At 40.2% G+C, this 10,340-nt stretch overlaps 1 pseudogene; it reads right to left on the bottom strand.

The window, feature by feature from the left end:
* Nucleotides 1-6,300: 6,300 nt before the first annotated feature.
* LOC112830883 (intraflagellar transport protein 25 homolog pseudogene) lies at nucleotides 6,301-6,953 on the bottom strand (annotated as a pseudogene).
* Nucleotides 6,954-10,340: the final 3,387 nt, after the last annotated feature.

The following is a 10,340-nucleotide window of genomic DNA, read 5'->3' as shown; positions in this document are numbered from 1 at the left end:
AAAATCTAGTCTGATAATCTCTGCCTTTTGATTGATGTGTGTAGAACATTTATATTTAATGTAAACATCAATATAGTTAGGTTAAGATCTATCATTTGACTATGTATTTTCTGTTTTCCCCATCTGTTTTTCTTCTTTTTATTATTCCATTTTATTTTCCACTATTGGCTTATTTGCTATACCTTTTCATTTTACTTTTTATGTTTGCTCTAGGGATACAATATGCATCATCTTTAACTGATAACTGTCTACCTTTAAGCAATATACCATTTCATGTATAATATAAAAGCCTTCCATTTTTCACACCCCATTCTTTTTGTTATTGTTGTCATACATTTTACTTCAACACATTATAAAACCAAAAATACATTGCTATCATATTTGCTTGCTTGCTTGCTTTATTTATTTAAAAAAATTTTTTTTAAGTAGGCTTCATGCTGGGCATGGAGCCCAATGCAGGGTTTGAAATCACATCCCTGAGATCAAGACCTGTGCTGAGATTGGGACGCCTGGGTGGCTCAGCTGTTAAACGTCTGCCTTCAGCTCAGGTCATGATCCCAGGGTCCTGGGATCAAGCCCCACATCAGGCTCCCTGCTCAGCGGGGAGCCTGCTTCTCCCTCTTCCACTCCCCCCTGCTTGTGTTCCTTCTCTTGCTGTGTCTTTCTCTGTCAAATACATAAATAAATAAATCTTAAAAAAAAAAAAGACCTGCGCTGAGATCAAGGGTCAGATGCTTAACCCACTGAGCTACCCAGGTGCCCCATATTTGCTTTAAATAGTTATCTTTTCTCTATATTTTTTCCACAGTTTTATTGAGGTATAATTGACATAAAATAAACCGCATTTTTTAGGTGTAAATTTTATGAGGTTTGACAAATGGTTTACATCTGTGAAACCATTACCATAATTAAGATAATGAATATTTTCTTTTTTTTAAGGTTTTTATTTATTTATTGAGAGAGAGAGAGAATGGTAGAGAGAGAGTATGAGAAGGAGGAAGGTCAGAGGGAGAAGCAGACTCCCTGCTGAGCAGGGAGCCTGATGCGGGACTCGATCCCAGGACTCCAGGATCATGACCTGAGCCGAAGGCAGTCGCTTAACCAACTGAGCCACCCAGGCACCCATGAATATTTTCTTTTTCATGTAATTCTTTGTAATCTATTCTTGTATACTTAGGAGGGAAATTGCTGGGTCATATGGTAATTCTCTGTTTAACCTACTGAGGAACTGCCAGACTGTTTTTCAAAGTGGCCTCACAATCTTTTTTTTTTTAAGATTTTATTTATTTGACAGAGAGAGATAGTGAGAGCAGGAACACCACAAGCAAGGGAAGTGGGAGAGGGAGAAGCAGGCTTCCCGCTGAGTAGGGAGCCCGACACGGGGCTTGATCCCAGGACCCTGGGATCATGACCTGAGCCGAAGGCAGATGCTTAACAACTGAGCCGCCCAGGTGCCCCTGGCCTCACAATCTTACAGAACTACCAGAGAAGTATGAAGGACCACCTCACTTTTTTCATGCACACATACCCAGTGCTCCATTCAATACGTGCCCTCTTTAATACCCATCACCAGGCTAACCCATCCACCCACCCCCCTCCCCTCTAGAACCCTCAGTTTGTTTCTTGGAGTCCATAGTCTCTCATGGTTCATCTCCCCCTCCGATTCCCCCCCCCCTTTATTTTTCCTTTCCTACTATCTTCTTTTTTTTTCTTTTTTTTAACATACAATGTATTATTTGTTTTGGAGGTACAGGTCTGTGATTTATCAGTCTTACACAATTCATAGTGCTCACCGTAGCACATACTCTCCCCAGTGTCCATCACCCAGCCACCCCATCCCTCCCACCCCCCACCACTCCAGCAACCCTGTTTGTTTCCTGAGATTAAGAATTCCTCATATCAGTGAGGTCATATGATACATGTCTTTCACTGATTGACTTATTTCGCTCAGCATAATACCCTCCAGTTCCATTCACATCGTTGCAAATGGCAAGAATTCATTCCTTTTGATGATTGCATAATATTGCATTGTATATATATACCACATCGTCTTTATCCATTCATCTGTTGATGGACATCTTGGCTCTTTCGATAGTTTGGCTATTGTGGACATTGCTGCTGTAAACATTGGGGTGCACGTGCCCCTTCGGATCACTACATTTGTATCTTTGGGGTAAATACCCAGTAGTTCAATAGCTGGGTTGTACAGTAGCATTATTTTGAACTTTTTGAGGAACCTCCAATACTGTTTTCCAGAGTGGCTGCACCAGCTTGCATTCCCACCAACAGTGTAGGAGGGTTCCCCTTTCTCTGCAACCTCGCCAACATCTGTTGTTTCCTGACTTGTTAATTTTAGCCATTCTGACAGGTCTGAGGTGCTATCTCATTGTGGTTTTGATTTGGATTTCCCTGATGCCGAGCGATGTTGAGTACTTTTTCATGTGTCTTTTGGCCATTTGGATGTCTTCTTTGGAGAAATGTCTGTTCATGTCTTCTGCCCGTTTCTTGGTTGGATTATTTGTTCTCCGGGTGTTGAGTTTGATAAGTTCTTTATAGATTTTGGATACTAGCCCTTTATCTGATATGTCATTTGCAAATATCTTCTCCCATTTTGTCGGTTGTCTTTTGGTTTTGTTGACTGTTTCCTTTGCTGTGCAAAAGCTTTTTATCTTGCTGAAGTCCCAATAGTTCATTTTTGCCCTTTCTTCCCTTGCCTTTGGCAATGTGTGTAGCAAGAAGTTGCTGTGGCTGAGGTCGAAGACGTTGGTGCCTGTATTCTTCTCTAGAATTTTGATGAGTATTTTATTTTTTAAAAGATTTTATTTATGTATTTGACAGAGAGATAGAGAGAGAGAGCACAAGTTGGCAGAGGGGCAGGCACGTCTCTGCAGGCAGCCAATGCAGGGCTTGATCCCAGGACTCTGGGATCATGACCTCAGCCGAAGGCAGATGCTTAACTGACTGAGCCACCCAAATGCTCCTATACAAAAAAATCTTAAGAATATAAAACAACCCTATAAAAAATTGGGTAAAAGATGTGCATAGATTACAGAAAATGAAATTAAAATAGCCAATATAGAAAGATGGTCAGCCACACTAATACTTAAATAAATAGAAATTAACACATATAACAGAGGTCATCATGTTCACCTACTAGTTTGGCGAAGACATAAAAGATTAATGAAATCCAGTAAGGGAGTGAGAAAATAGGCATTCTTATATATTGTTAGTAAATGTACAAATTCATGCAGTTCTTAATGAGGACAATTTGGCAATATCTTTTGAAATTTTATTTTATTTTTATTTATTTTATTTTTATTTTTATTTTTTTTTAAGATTTTATTTATTTATTTGACAGAGAGAGAGACAGCAAGAGAGGGAACACAAGCAGGGGGAGTGGGAGAGGGAGAAGCAGGCTCCCCGCGGAGCAGGGAGCCCCATGCGGGGCTTGATCCCAGGACCCTGGGATCACGACCTGAGCCGAAGGCAGACGCTTAACGACTGAGCCACCCAGGTGCCCAATTTTATTTTATTTTTAAAAACATTTATTTATTTGAGAGAGAATGAATGAGCAGTGGGGAGGGGCACAGGGGGAGGGAGAGAAAGAGCGAGGGAGGGGGAGAGAGAGAGAGAGAGAGAGAGAGAGAGAGAGAAGTTGACTCCCTGCTGAGCAGGAATCCTGATGCAGGGCTTGATCCTAGAACCCGGAGATCATGACCTGAGCAGAAAGCAGACGCTTAACCGTCTGAGACACCCAAGTGCCCCCATCTTTTGAAATTTTTATTTTTATGCCCTTTGACTAATTCCATTTTTAGGGAGAGGTATTCTAAAGAATTACACAAGTGGAAAATCATATATTTACAAGAGTCAACACTGACAGAAAGGGACACTAAGTACTTGTTTAGCATACCAACAGATGAGAGTAGCAAAATAAAAAAACTTTTGAAATAATTTAATATTTAGTATTCTATTTTTTTTTAAGATTTTATTTTTAAGTAATGTCTACACTCAACATGGGGCTTAAACTCACAACCCCAAGATCAAGAGTCTCATACTCTACTGACAGCCAGTCAGGCACCTCTTGATATTTGGTATTCTAAAACAGTATTGAGTAAATTATCTTGAGAAAAAGCAACTTTGCTGGAATTTCTTACACTTGATTTAACATCGGTATTGATTTTATTTTTATTTTTTGTACAGGGGTAGGAAGGAGCATTGTAACATTTCCAATGTTTAATGATTCTGAAGGGTTTGCAATCCAATCTTAAAAGTAGTGTTTATTGTAAACTAGTGTTAGTTTACGTATGTGTATAATAATAAATTTTCATAATAGTATTTTAGCTGGGTTAAAGATTAGAAACTATTAGGCTGGAGTGTAGCAATACAACACTTCCCCCTAGAGGTCCTCTGTGTGCTTACTCCAGACCAGCCTTTCAACAATAGTATAGCGCTTTTTTTTTTTTTTAATTTTATTTATTTATTTGACAGAGAGAGAGAGACAGCGAGAGAGGGAATACAAGCAGGGGGAGTGGGAGAGGGAGAAGCAGACTTCCTGCCGAGCAGGGAGCCCGATGCAAGGCTCGATCCCAGAACCCTGGGATCATGACCTGAGCTGAAGGCAGACGCTTAACGACTGAGCCAACCAGGCGCCCCATGCTTTATTTTTATTTATTTATTTTTTAAAGATTTATTTATTCACTTCTAGAGAGAGACAGAGGAGCAGGGGGAGAGGCAGAGGGAGAGAATCTCAAGGAGACTTCCTGCTGAGTGGAGAGCCCAATGCAGGGCTCAGTCTCACAACCCTGAGATCATGACCTGAGTGGAAGTCAGGAGTCAGACACAACCCACTGAACCACCCAAGTGCCCCAGTAGTATAGTGGGTTTTTTTTTGTTTTTGTTTGTTTGTTGGTTTTGCTTTTTGTTTTTTAGTATAGTGTTTTAAATGCTCATGTGGTGGGGCCCCTGGGTGGCTCAGTCGTTGAGCATTTGCCTTAGGCTTGTGTTGTGATCCCAGCATCCTGGGATCGAACCCCATTATCCGCTGAGCCAGGAGCCTGCTTCTCCCTCTCCAGCCTGCTTGTCCTTCTCCAGCTTCCCTGGCGCTTGTGTTCCCTCTCTCACTATCTCTCTCTGTCAAATAAATAAGTAAAATCTTTAAAAAAATAAAGGCTCTTGTGGTGTTGACAGATACTGAAACATGAGGTATGGAGGAGGCCTAGGAGTGCAGGTAAGGCAAGAATTGGAACCTGGTCCATATTTAGAATTCAAAATGTGTGCTCCCAGATAGCCTAAGGATTTCTGAAAAAGTCAGAATCATTGGAAAGATACATCATGAGCTGGGATCTGCAGGAGAGGCCTGGACCAAACTGCATAGCTGGGTTTGTTAAGAGCAGTGGTTCCAGGCTGTATATAGAACGTCCACAAAGTCTGGAAACATAGATAATAGTATTTTTACTTTGATGGTATGTCACCTCACTGGTGTTTCTAAACTGTATGGACTGTGGTGGTCAGGAATCCTGAACACTTTCTGAGTCTCTCAGAAAGTCTGTTCAGTGAAGGGGGGATCTGTAGTGTCAAGGAATGACTTGAGTCTTTACGAGCTCAACATCTCTGCTGTGGGAATTCCCTCTGGTTGTGATAGAGGAATTATCCCTTTGTCCAGAGGGTTTTGAGCACTAAAGGTTGGCAGCAACTGCAGCTGCTGAGGTAGTGGCCAGGCAGGCAGCCATGACACTGAAGAAAAGAAAAGGTCAGCAGCAACCTAAGCGCCATCATGATTAGTTGGCAGCAATGTGGGCATTGGCCTGTGGACAACAGGGTGACAACAGCCAGCAGACTAGCAGTAGCCCCTGAAACGAATGCTGATGGCTTACAGAGCTGTTGGCAGCTGTTCTGATGATATCAATAATAAATATCTCCACCCCCACCTCTAAAACCCTTAGAGAAATAACTATAGAGGGAGATCTTGGAACCAAAGCTTGAAGATATGGGTGTTACTATAAATGTGACCCATCAGGGTGTGGTGGGGAACCTATGAGTATATCAGTCTCTGATGAGAGAAATCTGCTTGCTAGTCCCTTAATCAAAGGAACTGTAAGTCACATATTCAAAAGATTAAACACTCTGAACACAGTACTAGGACTCTTTTTGTTTTCAAATATTTGAATCTTCTTTCAGAAGATTACAATTACGGATTTGTCTGTTTCTTATTTTCAGTATAGCCACTTCAGCTTTCATTTGATTTTTATTTGTATGATAGACATTTTCCCATCCCTTTACTTTTTTTTAATACAAATCCCTTTAATAAGGCATATCAATAACAACTTCATGTTTAAATAAATATATTGTTAAAAAACCATGCAAGAGTATTTTGTTATAATTACTAAGAAAGATTTGAGACTGCTAGTCCCTCTGCAGAAACACTATGCACAGATGCAAAATGATCAAAGACTGATATAATAATGAATCTCAAATGAGTGGTGTGGCCATCTCGGGTCATAATTTCTTCATTTTGAAGCTGCCCCTCCTTGTGGACTAGATCTCTTTCAATCCACGGCTCAAAATCAATTGGCTCTTTAGATGTGCTCTTTTCAATCCTCAAGGTCCTCACAAAGTAACTTTGGATTACAAGCCTTTCAATCCTTACATGTCTGTGAAAACAAATAATGAACTCTTGAGGAAACATTCCTGTTGTGGTCCAAAATGTTTCTGGATTCCCATCAATAATATTTTCAGGTGGGTGTTTTTCATCACTTGATGTAGCTAAAATCACTTCAGTCCCCTCAGCTCAAACACAAATCAATTTTTCTCATCTTAAAGTGTTTAACCTCTCCCGGATCCGAGCCCTCGGCCCTCAGGTCTTCTGCCCAGGGCCCAGCCCCGCCTCCTACTTTTTTTTTTTTAAGATTTTGTTTATTCATGAGAGACAGAGAGACAGAGGCAGAGGGAGAAGTAGGCTCCCCACGGAGCAGGGAGCACGATGCAGACTCAATCCCAGGACCCTGGGATCATGACCTGAGCCGAAGGTAGATGCTTAACTGACTGAGCCACCCAGGTGTCCCTCCCATCCCTTTACTTTTAACTATCTGCTTCTTTATATTTAAGTGAGTACCTTGTAGACAACACGCAGTTGAGTCTTAGTATTTTATCCAATCTGATCATTACATTTTAATTGGGTGTTTACAACATTTACATTTAATGTAATTACCAGTATGGTTGAGTTTGAAGCTATCATCTGGGCTATATATTTCTTATTTGTCCCATCCTCTCTGTTACTTTGTTCCTGCTTTCCTTTGGATTGACTATTTTTCATAATTCCATTTTGTCTCCACTATTGGGGTATTAGTTATTCCTTTATTTCTTTAGTTGTTGCTCTGGAGTATATAAAATACATTTTTAAAAAAGATCTTTTTTAAATTTTTTTTAAAGATTTTTATTTGTTTATTTGACAGAGACACAGCCAGAGAGGGAACATAAGCAGGGGGAGGCGGAGAGGGAGAAGCAGGTTTCCTGCTGAGCAGGAATCCCAATGCAGGGCTTGATCCCAGGACCCTGGGATCATGACCTGAGCCAAAGACAGACGCCCAACAACTGAGCCACCCAGGTGCCCCAAAGATTTTATTTTTTAAATTAATCTCTATACTGAATGTGGAGCTCAAACTCACAACCCCGAGATCAAGTCATGCTCCACTGACTGAGCCAGGAAAGTGTCCCTGGGGTATATAAATACATTTTATTTTTAAAATTTTTAAAAGATTTCATTTATTTGAGAGAGAGGGAGAGGGTGCATGAGCAGGGGGAGGGGCAGAGGGAGAAGCAGACTCCCCACTGAGCAGGGAGCCCAAGGCTCCATCCCAAGCCTCTGGGATCATGACCTAAAGGCAGACACTCAACTGACTGAGCCACCCAGGTGCCCCTATAAAATATATTTTAAATATCATTTTACCTTCAACTAAATATATCACTTCATGTGTAGTATAAGAACATTACAGTAGTATATGTTCATTTTTTCCCTCTCATCCTTTGTTCTCTTGTGGTCATCCATTTTGCTTTTACATGTGCTATAAACCCCATTGTTGTCAGTTTTGCTTCCAAGAGCCAGTTATCTTTTGAAGAGATTAAAGAAATGTCTTTTGCATTTACCAGTATATTTACTATTTCTGGCACTCTACATTCTGTTGTACAGATCCAAATTTCCACGTGGTATCATTTCCTTCTGCCTGGAGAACTTCTGTTATCATTTCTTGTGGAGCACAAATTTTCTCTTTCATCAAAATTCGAGTGAATGAATTTTCTCATCTTTTGTTTGTGTAAAAAATATTTCCTTTGCCTTCATTTTGTTACTGTGGTAAAATATACATAGCATAAAATTTTCCATTTTAACAGTTTTAAGTGTACAATTCAGTGGCATTAATGATATTCACAGTGGTTGTACAACCATCACCACTATTTCCAAAACTTGTTCATTACCCCACACAGAAATTCTACCCTTTAAGAAATAACTCCCCACTACCCCCTGCGCTCAGCCCCTAGTAACCTCTAATCTACTTTGTATCTCTATGAATTTGCCGATTTTAGATATTTCATCTATGTGGAATCAGACGATATTTATCCTTTTGTGTCTGGCTTCTTTCACTTAGTGTAATGTTTACAAAGTTCATCCATGTTGTAGCAAGTATCGGAACTTCGTTCCTTTGTTTGCCTGAATAATATCCCATTATATATTTATACCACATTTTGTTTATTCATTCATCAGTTGATGGATATTTTGGTTGTTTCTGCTTTTTGGCCATTGTAAATAGTGCTGCAATGAACATTTGCCTATAAGTACCTGTTTGAGTTCCTGTTTTCAGGAACTGGGGTTTGTACGAAGGAGTGGAATTTATGAATCATATGGTTATTCTATATTTAACTTTTTTCTCCATTTATTTTTTTAAATTAACATATAATGTATTATTTGTTTCAGGGGTACAGGTTTGTGATTCATCAGTCTTAACAATTCACAGCACTCACCATAGCACATACCCTCCCCAATGTCCATCACCCAGCCACCCTATCCTTCCCACCCCCCTCCACTCGAGCAACCCTCAGTTTGTTTCCTGAGATTAAGAGTCTCTTATGGTTTGTCTCCCTCTCTGGTTTCATCTTGTTTCATTTTTTCCTCTCTTCCCCTATGATCCTCTGCCTTGTTTCTTAAATTCCACATATTAGTGAGATCATATAATTGTCTTTCTCTGATTGACTTATTTTGCGTAGCATAATACCTTCTAGTTCCATCCATGTCGTTGGCAGATGGCCAGATTTCATTTTTTGATGGCTGCATAATATTCCATTGTATATATATACCACATCTTCTTTATCTATTCATCTGTCGGACATCTAGGCTCTTTCCATAGTTTGGCTATTGTGGACATTGCTGCTATAAACATTAGGGTGCATGTGCCCCTTCAGATCACTACATTTGTATCTTTGAGGTAAATATCCAGTAGTGCAATAGCTGGGTTGTACGGTAGCTCTATTTTCAACTTTTTGAGGAACCTCCATACTGTTTTCCAGAGTGGCTGCACCAGCTTGCATTCCCACCAACAGTGTAGGAGGGTTCCCCTTTCTCTGCATCCTCGCCAACATCTGTTGTTTCCTGACTTGTTAATTTTAGCCATTCTGACTGGTGTGAAGTGGTATCTCATTGTGGTTTTGATTTGGATTTCCCTGATGCCAAGTGATGTTGAGTACTTTTTCATGTGTCTTTTGGCCATTTGGATGTCTTCTTTGGAGAAATGTCTGTTCATGTCTTCTGCCCGTTTCTTGATTGGATTATTTGTTCTTCGGGTGTTGAATTTGATAAGTTCTTTATAGATTTTTGGATACTAGCCCTTTATCTGATATGTCATTTGCAAATATCTTCTCCCATTTTGTCGGTTGTCTTCTGGTTTTGTTGACTGTTTCCTTTGCTGTGCAAAAGGTTTTTATCTTGCTGAAGTCCCAATAGTTCATTTTTGCCCTTGCTTCCCTTGCCTTTGGCGATGTGTCTAGGAAGAAATTACTGCGGCCGAGGTCGGAAAGGTTGCTGCCTGTGTTCTCCTCTAGGATTTTGATGGATTCCTGTCTCACATTGAGGTCTTTCATCCATTTTGAGTCTATTTTTGTGTGTTGTGTAAGGAAATGGTCTAGTTTCATTCTTCTGTATGTGGCTGTCCAATTTTCCCAACCCCATTTGTTGAAGAGACTGTCTTTTTTCCATTGGACATTCTTTGCTGCTTTGTCAAAGATTAGTTGACTATAGAGTTGAGGGTCCATTTCTGGGTTCTCTATTCTTTTCCATTGATCTATGTGTCTGTCTG

This window comes from Callorhinus ursinus, unplaced genomic scaffold (genome assembly GCF_003265705.2).
Source record: "Callorhinus ursinus isolate GAN/ISIS: 27379988/994484 unplaced genomic scaffold, GSC_fseal_2.0 scaffold20, whole genome shotgun sequence".
NCBI classification, from domain to species: domain Eukaryota; kingdom Metazoa; phylum Chordata; class Mammalia; order Carnivora; family Otariidae; genus Callorhinus; species Callorhinus ursinus.
Note: the sequence above shows the minus strand (reverse complement) of the source record. Positions and strands in the feature narration are given on the sequence as shown.